The sequence below is a fragment of the Typopeltis vanoorti genome, chromosome 18 (genome assembly GCF_054136105.1).
Source record: "Typopeltis vanoorti isolate ZY-2024b chromosome 18, IOZ_Tvanoo_1.0, whole genome shotgun sequence".
Classification (NCBI taxonomy): domain Eukaryota; kingdom Metazoa; phylum Arthropoda; class Arachnida; order Uropygi; family Thelyphonidae; genus Typopeltis; species Typopeltis vanoorti.
Genome location: NC_143566.1, coordinates 57,122,364 through 57,137,400, shown reverse-complemented (window position 1 = coordinate 57,137,400; position 15,037 = coordinate 57,122,364).

The window sequence follows — 15,037 nt, the reverse complement described above, 5'->3', positions numbered from 1 at the left end:
ATTGAATTACGGAGTGATTACTTTGCAAAGGTATTGCAATATCTTCCAGGTGAAGATATTGCAATACCTTTACATGACATAAATTGCAATACCTTCCTGTACATGTCATAAAGGTGTGTAAAATATTACAGAAACTCGATGCAGAGACATCTATGGAATATTAGCCCGCGTGTTATGAGAATGTGCTAGAGAAGTGACAATGTCTTTGACCATATTGTTTAATTTGCGTCTCCGCTCTAGTAGGATCCCAAGACAGTAGAAAGAAGGGAAAATAGCTCCGTTGCGTACAGGAGATTCCGAGATAGATGTACGAAATTATTGAAAAATCAGCATTTCAGTTGGTGTCAAAGTATTAGAAAAATTGGTTAAGGACAAAATTCAGAAATGGGTGGATAGGAATAAGATACTGGAGGGACACGGCATGGTTTTGTGAAGGTAGTAACATGCCTCAGTAATTTACTCATTTTTTATAATAAAGTAACAACATTATTTGACATGGGAAGTGACAACACGATAATACTGCTGGATTTTCGAAAATAATTTCAGGACTGCATAGAATTCTGTTACATGAATTCGAGCGAATGGGTTTAGATACGAAACTGGTTACGTAGATAGAAGGTGGATAAACATCAGAAAGAATTTTATGGAGGAGCAGAGTCCAGGAGAAAGTGCGTGAAAAACAGTGCGTCATAGGTCCTGTACTCCGATTGATGCTAATTAACTTGTACATTAATGATATAGGAAATAGTTTGAGAGAAAATACGTTGCTTGCAAAGAAGTGAACGACACTATAATATGAAGAACAAACAGCCATGATATCTACCTTAATAAGATGTAGGACCTCCTTTCGCTGCGAACTGCATTAGTTCTACGGGACATACTTTTCACAAACGTATGATAGCGATCAATGGTAATTTTGGACAATTCTTCCTGTAGGCATGTAATGAGGTCCTAGACTGTTGTGGGGAAGACGCCCTTGACCTCACTCGATGATGGGGGGTCAAGGGATCGAGATCAGGGCTCTGTGGAGGCAAGTCAAGTGTGGTGCGTGTTCACAAACCACTTAGTTAAGTAGCAGTCTTATGGCAGTGCATTATCTTGCTGAAAGAGACAGTGGTCAGTTCCATAGAAACGCCACAAAGTAAGAAGAATTGCATTGTCCAGAATGTTCAGATACTTCTTGGAATTCAGTTTTTCATGTCATCGCAGAGGTCTGAGGCCAAACCAGGATGGATTATTTTGCCATCACACCGCCACCTTCGAATTTTATAGTTGGAGTTACGCACAGAGTGCGTAAGATGCCAGGTGAGAGACGTTCACCTGGCATCTTCCACATCCACGCTCATCCTTCTGCTCAGTAAAGGGTGTAGTGTGATTTGTCGCTCCATAACACAGATTTCCAAACTTCCACGTTCCACTGTACATGCTCTTTGCACCACTGAAGAGGACGCTACATGTTTGTTCGGATAATGTGGGTCTTGCATATTGTGGTCCTACCTATAAAACCTGTGTTGTGAGCCTCGGTTCTGAATGTTTTTGTGCTGATTCGTGTTCCAGTCGATGCCCGGAACTCCACATTCAACGTGTTGACCGACGAATGGCTGATTTTACATATTATCCTTTGTAGCACCCTACAGTCACGTTTAGTGAGTGTAGTGGGTCGTCCACTGCCGCAGTACTTGCAATTAACTCCCTTTCCTTACATCTCAGCATAGTATTACTGATTGTTGATAGCGATGGCCCAATTTGCCATAGAGAGAGAACATCCTATCTCTTTGGATGCTATCTCTTTCAACATAGCATCCTATTACAATGCCTCTTTCCAACTTCGTCAGTTCCTTTCTCGCAGTTATTTCACCCAGACACAGTTACACTGAATTGAAAGCATCATATTCCTCCAATTTATATCCGCTACAAACACGTGACTGGTTATATGGCACAATGCATCTTGCCCGCGGGAGCGTCCGTTGACTTCTTTCCAAGCAGTGTATTCAGTTTCTTCTGATAATGTAAAACTGAGTTGAGCAGTAATTAATAAAGATGACTTTGCAGGGTCTTTTAAATAGACTGACTGTATAGGCAAGGGAGAATAGCTGTCCGTTTAAAGTAGCAAAGTGTGAGGTTATATATTTGGGATGAAAAGATTAACAGTCCTGTACAACATTGATGGAATTGGACTGCAGGAAATTAATGAGGCTAGGGATTTTGGAGTGTTGGTGAACTTTGAGTTCAAGTTCAGATGCTATATTCCAAAGATAGCAATATCGCAAAACTCGTAGGATTACTTGGCCACGTAACCATTGCACCGATCTCATTACCTGAGTTTTCTGACGAGGTGGGAGAGGATCCAAGCGAGTTACCAAGATGGTGACAGAAATATAGGATAGTCCTTATGAGGAGAGATTGAAGATATGTGGGTTATAGAAATTAGTTTATAGGTGGAAAGGCGAAGGAATATGACAGAGGCATATAAGTTACTTAAAGGATTTTACAGGAAATTTTCCAGTACTTTATTAGTGGGTAGAGAACTTGATTGCGAAATCAACCCATTCCAATTCATTGGAATGTGAGTGCTTCCTTTTTAGTGAGTGAATTCGAAACGAAGCATGATAAGTATTTTGCCAATGGTGGTTATTGCTTGGTGGATTTTTTGTGGACCCCCCCATAACGAATCTACGAACTGTAATGAAGTGTTCATATAATAATAATAATAATAATAATGCTAAACGTAGATTAAAATCACTTAGATTACCTTACATCAGTTACTGCCTGGAAAAACTAACATAAACGGAGAACCAAAAATGAATGAATGAATAATATAAAAATCACGCTCCTAAAAAATCTCATATTTCAGATTCTTTGAAGAATTAATCTTCAATTATAAAAATATCGAAAACATGTATTATTAATCGGGAATACTAATCGCCATAGATAGAATAGTTAATTTTTATCCGTTATAACTCAAAAGAATTAACTAGGACAGATCCTAGTTTAGCGCACCAGTATTTCCTCTCCTAAGAAAGACATTGATTATTTATTATTTTTGAAAGAGAACAATAAAGTAGAAAAATTGGAACAACGTATTCCATATTCTCCTGCTCTACTCTGTATATTTTGCTGGAAGCAACAAATATTTTCTAAAGGAAGCGTTATTTTTATGCTGAATCATCATAAACAAAATATCGCTGTACAACATCAATGGTATAACAGACAGGTTTGCACGTTCATATTAAAATTATGAACCTGCGGTGATATTGGACATGAATATTATACTTTTCTTCTATGTTATAATTTTTTCAGTGCAGGGCAAACTCTGCCTGATGATATTGAAGAAATATATAAAATACAGCGCGTTGACTGTGAGCAGGTGACAGACATCCTTTACAACCAATCCTATTTTTAAGCAGATGCAGCAGATGTTGCGGAAATTTGATGCAACGTACACAGAGACTAAACCTTGTCGGCAGCATACACGAAAAACAAAGAGTACCAGATGGTTCACTAGTTGCGTCATTCGTCGAATGCTTACTGAAACGTAATATCATCATAATTCCTCCTTCCAAATACGAAGCCAGGAATAACGGACAAAATAATAAAAACCTGTCGCTGATAAACGAGGAAAAATATTATTCAAAGTAATGAAAATTTAAAAAAACGTAAATCAATAATTTGCTATTGACTAAAAGTGTACATGTCTTTAATCAACAGCATACACTACCTGGTTTTTGAAGACAGTGATGAAGGGTCTCGAAATTCTAGTGTAGAGGATCTGTTGCAAAATGATGAAATAAAGCATGAAGGGGGAAAAAATACGATTTTTAGATATGGTCATATCCCCTTAAACTGTTTGCGGTACAAGTCTTAGAACTGTGCAGTGTTAATGTGTTGATGACGTCACTAGACTTAATAACATGTCTTTAATAAATTGCACACGTTGATTTTACATATCAATTTACACTAGACTGACTTTCCTCTTCTTGTTTTTCTTCTAGTTATTATTCTTGCGTAGGAATAACAAGGAAGTCAGATTCATGTTATAAAATGTATGGAGTAATTAATATGTATCTGACTTCCGCATTGTTCCTACACACGAATATCTAAAATATTATTAACTTGTAATCTGATATAGAGATGTTCAAACACCCACATCATCTCGATTCAATTTACTTTTCGTGAATGTTTTGTCCAATAACATTGGGAAAGTCGAAATGTTCATTACATTTCCATATACGGAAATCTCTGCGTAGACACATAAACACCTGCATTTAGCGATTTTTATTTGGTTGGCTCATTGCAATGTCTTTAAAATTGCATCTGAGATTTTCTGCTTTTTTTTTTTGTTGCCATTTATTGTTATTATTTTTTTTTCTGTGGCTCCTATCCATGAAAGGTTTCTTAGTAAACCTATAATGCAGTCGTACCGTGGGTGGACTAAGGATTTAAATATTATATATATATATATATATATATATTTCAAATTTTATATTCGTTAAATTTGCGTCTGCCCGTATCGCGCATGTAGTTATAAATAGCGATTAGGGGAAATACCCTTTAGCACGCATGTACGTCAATTGTTTACCGTATAAAGTGTTTTATTGTTGAAAATTGTCTTTGTTTTTTGCCAGGAAAGTGCATTAAAGATCATAAGTGTGTTAATCTCAAGATGAGCACTTTATTTTGTGGTGAGTTATGTAATTAATATGTAATGCGTTTTTTTTTTATGTAAAAAATTATTTTTATAGTAATGGCCACTTAGAGGGCTTTTGCGAAATGGTTGAAAACGAAATTAGTGAATTAATTGATGGAGAAATAGATTTAACCCTTGACTGCTCACCCTTTTTTAGACATCATCACTGCTCATCTGGGGTATGCTGTCACCCCACGACATTTCCTCTCCCTCCACTATAAGTAATTGAAATTGTTATTGTGTTTAGATAGCCCAAGCTATTAACAAATTTTACCTACTACGATATTTTGAAAAGAGAAAAAGGAAGGGAAAATAAAAAAATAAAATACACTATTATGCAATTTTAAATTTTTACTGATATTTACTAAGTGTCATACTTTCTAACGAAGACAAAAAAAAAGAATATATATCCTAATTTTTCTTGTGCAAATGTGTTGTTAGGTTTCAGTTAAAATGTACATGAAGAAAAAAATACCTTACAATACAAATGACGAACTTATGTACACAAAACAAACAATGTGTCAAAAATTGATGTTTGCTTTAGTAATATATTACACAAAAATAAAACATTTTTCTACCATGTGAATGATTTGTAGTTGGTAAATCTAATAAAAGTTTAAAATGCATCAAAATCAGTTTATAAACCATGTAGAACGTTAATTCTTTCTATCACATTCATCACAAATGTCTTTCCTGTGATCCTCACACACAAAAATGTCACATACTGAACAACGAACTTTGGTTTTCCAATCCTTGGCTCGTGGATAGATCTGACGTCTAGCTTGCTTCTTCACTTTTGGTTCTGGTGGTCGCTCAGCCTCAGCAGGACCAGCATTGGTGTCTTCATCGTTTTGGATGTCCAGAACTTTCTTTATGATATTCGAAGTTCTCTAGACAGTAGCTGAGCCAGTCTCCTTTTCATGTGTGGTGTCGCAAGATTCAAGCCCAAATTCTTCAGTATTGGCCGCCTGATCATCTTTTTCTTAGTTGCTGACTGGAGAATTATCTGTGAATTGATTCCAGCATCCCATAAAAACTACTGGTTACTTAGAGACTTTCTTGTCACTGTACATTGATAGAAATAGCTGTGGTGCCTAACACAAATTTAACACACACTAATGCTCACCGGGATATGCTATCACTCCAACGATCTTACAGAACGATACATACTTCATGAACTACACTCACTCATTGACTGATGTGGTGAACAATTGTTGGGTTAGAGCAGCGCTTCCCAAACTGTGGGCCGCGGTCCCCTTGGTGGCCGTAAGTTTTGTTGAGAGGGGGCCGTGAAATAATGAAAACAAATTTAAAATGTTTTAAGACTAAGTAGTTCTTATTTTAATCTTAAAAGAAACGTATTTAGTTTTTATTATTTCTTTTTTGTTATTTTTTATATTTTAATCGAAAAAATCACACATTGGTGTTAGTTCACAAATTTTGCTTCCTGCGTATTTCGGCGCTTAATAAATATTAGTAAATTCATATAAGTTTCATTTCAAAGGTATTGATAAGAAGCACAAAAAAGCTTACAAACGCAAAATCTTGAATATAAATTGTAGTGAATATAAATACAATAAATATTATAATAATATATGTGTGTATTATGATTTTTTTTTTCCGATGGGGAGCCGTGAAATATTTTAATTTTTCCAAAGGGGGGCCTTTACATCCATAAGTTTGGGAAGCACTGAGTTAGAGTATAGCTGGGTGGGGGAAGCGCTGTGCACATCCGCGACTCTTGTGTAAAGAAAATGGAATCACCTGGGTAACGCGTTACACCGGGGAGCATTGCAGGGTTAATGGGGGGGGGGGGAACTAGTACAATTAATAGATGACGTCGAACCAAATGGCGGTGAAAGTTCTGCTGAAGATTCTGATTGTGATGAATCCGTTAAAGAATTCAGTTTAAAGAAATTAGCAAAAGGATTGGACTTGGCAAGCAAGTTGGACGTTATTTTACGGATAATGAACCCTCAATGGAGCGCTCTGGAAAATTCACGAGACAATTGGATATTTGTTTAGCTCATATTATGAACTTAATAAAAAAAAATTGCAGTATAGTAGTAAGCAAGGTCTTATTACTGCCTTCTTGATAACTAAACCAGCCGAAGTATGCAATGAGAATTATACAAATGATGTCCAAGAGATTTCAAGTGATGACGACGTCCGGCCACTCGTAAATAAAGAACATCTACGAAATGTTATTTCTGAAGACAGTGATGACGATTAAAATATGCAGTGTATTTTATTTTGGCTAAAACATTTATGCATTATGGGCAATGAAGTTTACGTACAATTTGTATTTTTATAGGTTTATATTATGTATTTTGTTTCATAGTTTATATGTTTTCTTAATTTACATGAATTACCTGAATTAAATAATTTTTTTTTGTTGTTGTTGGATATGTCATTGTTTATATAATTAAAAAAATAACGATTTCGGGACATAACCCTACTTTTTCTGTGTGATCTGAGTCTCGCGTAACGCGATTTATATAACGCGGCATTTCTGTGGAACCTGACATCCACGTTACACGAGGGTTACCTGTATATATAATTCTGAACTTGTGTGGAGAGAAAAATTGAGATTTTTCCGACTTATTTATTGTAAAGCATGAAGCTGGAAAAAGGATTATTAAGAATGGGACTGGTGTAATCGCTCTTCAGGAGGATTTGAATACAACCGAAGAACAATTCTGCCAAAAAGTCTACAAGAAATCCTGAATTACAAGTATTACTCCATGCTCTTTGTGTAAACCACACAAGGACTACTATTTTTTTATTTTTTTATTTATTTCTTTAATCTACGAGAATAAGTCAGAAAACAACCACAGTGTTTAATTTTATTTGCAGTTGATCTTATTCTAGAATGATTGATTGCGCTTGCATCCATAAACATGAAACCTCGCTGTTATTTAAGTCTGGTATTTGATCTTTAGTAAACAACCCTCCTGCGGAAACATGACCACTTGGGTGACTGTGCATCCTATAAAGAATAGCTTACAGCACCGATTGGATCAATACTTATTTTGGGAAGTACAATCGAGATAACACAGGAAGGGGAGAAATACGTACTAGGCTTTTAACATTGTTCAAAAATTGAATACATTATATCATTGACTTGCGTTTTTAACTAATAAAAATTTATTTCATATGTTTAATTTGCACTGTAATAGTTATTTTTTATTTGTTTTGTTGTTATTTAACACGTTCATTGCCAATCACGCGATATCGCGCGATGCGAGTTCTCACCAAACGGCCGATCACGTGTTATCGCGTTGACGTCGCTAACTAAATAAAAAAAACATAAAAAATTTGGCCACCGCACGAAATTCCAATTTTCAGCTTGGCAATGAAAGTGTTAAGCAACCATTTCCGACATTATTTTGTTTATTTCCTGAGGCGGGGGGTGGGGGCTGCACTTCGCTCCTCTAGATTGCCCACTAATATGCAATATAACGGTTTTTGTAAACTAATGATTGGTTGGTTGGTTAGTTGCAATTACAGCCAAAATTAAGACCACGAGGCATATTTTTGTCTGGTAATTACGTCTGTTTTCTAGCTGGTTTGCGAAATGAAAAACCCGAGTTCCTGGGAGGAACATTTCTTCCATTCCTGAGACCCGCTGACTCGTCTTCAGTGTTAAAAAACCTTTATACAGGTTCCCCACGTCTTTGAAGAGATTATGGGTCTTTCCAACTGAAGGGCGAAATGTCGCAACTGCACTGAGACGCTCCAGTGGTAAAAGTATAATAACATACTGAAGTAATCGAAGACTTATAGCACAGTTGACGAACATAGGTTTAATAAAATATGTTTGAATAAAACATTGTTTTTATCACAGAAAAACATATAATGAATGGATTCCAGCGTTCAAAAACTGCTGAACAGATGACACCGACAAAAAATATCACGATATCATTCCATTTCTGTAATTTTACATACTATTGTACACATTCATGTGTAACTCGTATCCGCTTCAGTATGGCAATCGCCATACTGTGTTCTAAATCTTCGATGACTTTCTGCACCGGCTGTACCTTTAACCTACCAAGAAGCGAATCACTGCACGCTGTTATTCTTTGGTACATGTCGTCAGCGAGGCGGGCATGTTAACGCAGATAATTCTCAAGACAACTGATTAGTCAAGGTCAAATACCTCACTTAAATAACAGTGTGGTTTCACGGTTGAAAGCAATCAAAAAAAGAAATTAAATTAAGCGTTACACTTACTTTCTTGCTCGATTTATTTTAATCTGTAAATACACAATTGACAACAATTCTGAAAATTTTCAAATCATGCATTTACAATGCAATTGCGTTACGGATTTGTAAATTAAATGCCATTTTAACATGCTTTGAATGTCGACAAATTGCATTACGGAGATAATGGATGATTTCTCATCAATTAAAAATAACAAAATGACTATGAAGCTTATTTGTGGGATCTGAAAGGAAATGTTAATTAGTTATTTTATCACAAAAAAATAAAAAAAAATTAAATTGCGAATTTCTGTTTTAATTACTTGTATTCTAATTTAAAGTATGTCTCGATTTCACTTCCTCCAAATATGGCAGCTGTACGTCCACACACGATTTTGTCCCGAAAATTAATAAAAATAAACATTAAAAATTGATTAATTAATTCTAGAGATCGCTAAGATGATTTGAGGTTTTAGAAACACAATTCCATTACACACCGTCTTTAAAATATAAAATATGAACTAAAATTTGAAAAATAAAACAATTCGGGTATACTTTTTTGCTGTAACTTAAGATAAAGTGCGAGGAGACTGGAATTATCGATTAGAAGAGGACGTTTCTGAAGTATGCATAAAGGGCGCACCAGACTGACGGGAGTCAGCCTACCATAACTCGACACTCGATTAAAAGTGCGAAATTTCCACATATTTTCTGAAGTTATTCTGACTAAGGAAATTAAGAACTAAAAGTAAGAAATTAGCAATTAATCATCGTGGAACATTATCGTCTGCTGGTAAGAGGAATCATGGGATTAACAAAAGATGGTTAATAAATTCATTACCAATGTATTTCTTAGTTAAAATTAGTTTAATTAACAATTAGTTAATAAACAGTCAATTACTATTACTTGAGTAGTTATTAACTATATTTGAAAAATACATTTGAAATATTTTCTGTCTTCGTTTAGAGTATTTTATTTTAAAACGTGTCAGTAGTTTTTAACTGATTTCGAGTATATATATTTAGGCCTTATATTTTTACTGGTGATCACAAGTATATTTTTAATTGTTATATTATATTTTTAATGGAGAGTCTATTGTGGCTCATAAAGTCGGTAACGACTGTGTATTTGGTTGAAATGACGTGTGTTCCGTATCCCGTAAGACGGGACGAAACCTTTATAAGAACTCTAGATATGAAGATAAGTTGGCCGCTTTTGCACGAAGGCGGAACGGTTTTAATTCTCGGAAATTCAGTTTTTCATCTCGCAAGTCACACATACTGGCCAGAATGCACACACTACAGACAAAGCAGATTATATTGATTGGATTAAATTCCCTGCCCTGTCAGAGCATTAATGTCATTTTCTGTGAAGATGTTACTCTGTTACTTGGTAGTGACAAGCCATTGAACCCAAAGAGTTATATATATATACTGTATATATAATTTTGTAATTCTCTAATTTCGATGATGAAATGGTCCTTTCCTTTTAATCGTCTTTTTTTATTACATTTAATAGAGGGCATATCTAGGAGCGTGATGTTTACACGAATCATATTATCTTTCGATGCAAAAGCAACATAGAGCATACGTATTTTTCAGTGTAAATGTTATGCTAAACATTTTATTATCAGACTTATAAGAAACTTTCTAGTTTCGAAAGCAAGAAAATCTGATTTCATATCTTAATTATGATAATTATCGTATAATAATAATAATAATAATAATACATGACACCAACATGGAGTTCGAGGACTCATCACGGGAGGTCTATCCTATACTATCAGCCATCTGCACCACACAATCCACTGTCTGCAAGACGGTGGTTTGTGTCTGTTAATCACATGCGTTTTCTAAGGCGAATTGTTTCGAAGGAGGGAAAACGCTGTGCCTCATATGAGACTGGCTAACTCACCTTCAATTGAAAAAAGTTCATAAAACGATGCCTTAAGTTATGAGAACCTAATCCAGATCTTTTCCAGTTGAAAGGCGCAAGTCCTGTGGTTCTTCCAATAGCACTGAGTCACATTATAGATTGCAGACAGTTTATTGTCCATTGTCATAATAGTGTCCCCCCTCCGCTTTAAACGTCTGGCAGACTTTTATTTAATCCGCTTCAGTGTTCTCCCCCTCCTATTTCCTTTCTTTGCTATGCCACTGTAAATTGCTTGGCTATAATCATACAAACAAACTATGCTTATTATTTTTAAAATCTCTTGCTCAGCATTCTTACATTTCCTTTTCACGTTCACCTAAAAATGAACTGGTCTTTCAGATGTTCCTTAAAAATGAAACTGGGTGCTCTACTCAGAGAGATCGGAAACCCCCCCCCCCACACACACACACCAGATAAAGCAAATTTCTGTGCATATTTTCTTTCCCTCCGAAGAAGAATCATCACGCATACTGAAAAAAGGGAGCAAAGGAGTTCACAGAAAAGTTCGCACTGGCGGATGTGCAAAAATACTTCCTTGTTGATAGCAACTGAATCGGATGTAGATAAAATGATGCAGACAAACAGATTAGACACAATTTTTTACCTGGAAGAGTGTTTTTAAGCAGTATTTGAATTTTTTTTAAATGCAATTTTTATTTCCCAAGTTGTTATAGAAATATATTTATTTTTCCTTTGCGTTATTCATTTCACCGAAACGGTGAGAAATTGTCCATGACAAATAGAGTAGAATCAGTTGGAATAAAGATGCTACAAGGATTAAAAAAACATTTCGACATGGATTAGTTGTTGAGAGGTGTGTATCATGCAGTAGTATTCAACCGGCAATACATTTATAATAGGGTAATTCTGATTTTTAAAAGTCGGAACAAATATGAAAACATTTTTTTAAAGCCGATACAACTGCATAAGAAATTAAGATTTCGTTATAAGCGCCTCCACATGTGCCTTTTGGTTGGGAAAAAACGTGTTCGAATCTCGTCTAGGACTTTTCATCTGAAGGTGAGTTAGCCAGTATGGCAGTCTTACGGGTTTTACTCTCAGAAATTCGGTTCTTCTTTCAGCAAAACAGACAAGCCGACTAGAAGAACACGCACACGCCAATAACAGACATAATCCACCGTCGCTTGGCTTCAGCCTAATTCAAAATAACTTGGGAAAAAATGATTTTATCGTTCTTTCATCCACCATGTCTCAGTTTTTTTCCCCTCGGTCATCTCCAGTTCAAAGTAACGAGTCTTTTGATACAACCATTTCATTTTTTTGCGAGTTCATATATGCCATACTTTTCATCTACTTCTGCCTCCTTCATCTGTTCACCTTTTTCACAGTTTTCACCGCTTTCATTGCGATCGCATCACACTACGAAGCTCAATTGTAGTCTCCTTCCTTATTTTCTCCAAGTTCGTATGATTTAATGCTGTTCATTTTCTTCTCTTTTCACATCTTTAAAATTATATCACACTTTTCTATACATCTCGACAGGGCTGCATCAATCCGAGGGTGCACCGCACCCGGGCAGCAACAATGATAGGGCGACAAGAAACAATCAAATATTTATTTTATGTAGCTAATATCTAATTTGGATTATCATATTCATTTCTTGGTATATCCTACATCGTAAAATTTAACTAATATCATATTAAGGGGCGGCCGTTAAACGTTTGCACCCAGGGGCAAATACCCTTGACGCGTTCTTGTATTTCGACATCATATCTTTCAACTCGTATGTTATTTGTATTCTTCTATGAATACACATCTTAGATATAACAAAAGCATTTGTTTTCTCCTTTAGGCTATGTTGATAATAAGAGTGTAAAAGAGTCAATAAGAATATTAATCTAATCAATAAAAAATAAAAGCAAAACATGTTTTTTGCTGGAGGTACTGAGAAAATAGTACACACACACACACACTATCTCACACTCCGTCTTTTTAATACATTACTTCCCACTCCTTTTTTGCTAGCATACAGCTTATGTAAATTGTATTAATTTATAATCCACTTGAGATTATATGTAGCTGGTTAGCCCTAAACTATAAGCATGGTTTGTTTCATACGTTTTAGTTTTTTATACTACAGTACTTCGCAAATATCGTAAAATCATTTAGGGTGTTTTATTTAACAGCTGAACATACTTAAATTATCATATTAAATTTTTTATTTCCATTTTTTATTATTCAAACTATGGGACATTATCTACTTATCCTATTTACTGGAATATAACTCGCACTTTTTTTCCCAAAAATTAAAGTTAAAAAATCGTAGTGCGAGAAATATGCGGGAATTTTCGTAACTAATTTTTTTCAGGGAAAAATTAAATGGACGTTTATAATTAAATTTTCAGTATTCATTATAATTTATAATTGCTCATGTTATTTATAAAATGAATGCATTTAAATTTTAATTATGAACGTTATTTACGCGATCAGCCGCTCACCTGCATCACGTGAATCTTTAGCGACAATGCTTCTGTTATTAAAACAAACATTTTCATTCTTGCTTGTCGTTTTATCATTTCGGAATCATAAGATCGCCATGATTAAAAAAAAAAACAACTGAAAATGGGTATGACTTACCAAGAATTTACTGTTCCGTATCGCTACTTCCGGTCTTGCATATGATTGTTGCGGTATTAACAAAAGATCGCGCAACTCAACAACAAAGGCAAGCCGACAATTGTTGAGTTAAAATGTTGATTTTAACTCAACCGAAATGCAAAATATCTGAAACTGCCATAACAACATTCACTATCTATTTAAATTTTTTTCGTGTGCGAGGTATATGCAAAACTTTTTAATTTCTATTTTCGTAAAGTAAAAATAGGGGTGCGAGATATACGCGAGGGCGAGTTAGATTCGAGTAAATACGGTATACCCACACACATTGGTTTCGTGCATGGGTATAAGGAAAAACAAATTCATAATTTTTTTGACTACTGGTCAATAGATGGCTGGGATTTCGTTCAGAGTGACATTTATATTTTTAATATAGAAAGAGGAACAGTAAAACTTACTTTATTCCATTGAAATTTTCTATAATCAAAACGGAAAACTATCATTCCCATAGATGGCGCTGTCTTGAGTGAATTTTATTTCCTTTGTATGTATTTATATTTGCCTGATCGAGCGGTTCCGTGTCTGCTTCTTCAACCAGCAGGCTGCAGGTTCGAATCCTGCTGTGGGCATGGATGCATGTGATTGTTTTTAGGGAGTAGATGAATTTTATCTCCCCTTCTGAGATCTGTTTATTGGAGGCCAGATATGGCTTGTTTGGTCTAGAGAAAGGGATTCCGGAGAGATAAGAAATACAAAGAATTATAAAAAGTAATAAAAATAGAAGAAATCTTTAGCCCACCCGCTGTACTACTGTACCAATAGGTCAAAATAAAATCGAACATAAGAGGTCGTTTTGCTTCATCTTATCGTTTGCAAAAGTTTATTAGTTATTTTCTCAGGCATCTCCATGGAGTCAAAGAACTCATTGTTGTGCGAGGCCTGTTGGGTGGATTGATGGGGCAGTGTAGTGTGTCTGTAAATTGCATGTATTCTTCTGGCCAGATGAAAAACCCTTCTACCTCTGTATGAAACCGGTTAGCTCACCTTCAGTTGAAAAGTCCTGATAAAGATTCTTCGAGGTTCTAAATACAATGAATTCTAACCATTATTCATACAGTCCCTATATTACTTCTTGAACTCATTCACCGACAAAACACTCACAAAAATATTTAGTTATTTTTTAAATTTTATTAACATTTTCGTTTTTTTTTCATGCGTATAAACATAGTTTGTAGATTAAACAAAAGAAAAAAAAAAGAGCAAAAATGAATGTGATTTTAATTTAAAACTTAAATCTTTTTATAAATAGTTTTTTTTTTTAATTTTAATAAAGCGATAGTATAATTTTGAATTAAAACGTTTCTAGGTGATTTTGACGTTGTTTTCAACCATAGGGCGAAAAACCATCACAGTGTACTTTGAAAAAACAATACACAAAACTTGCTTATTCACTCAAAAGAAGGTATACGTCAGTACATTTAGTATAAATAAATATAACCCAGGTTATGTCATTGCATAATAAGATTTTCATATTGGTAGAAATAATATTTATACCCACCGCCTCTTTAAGACAGTTTTGGATTAAACACTATTCTGATATCTCAGAGTCAAAAAAAAAAAAAAAAACCCTC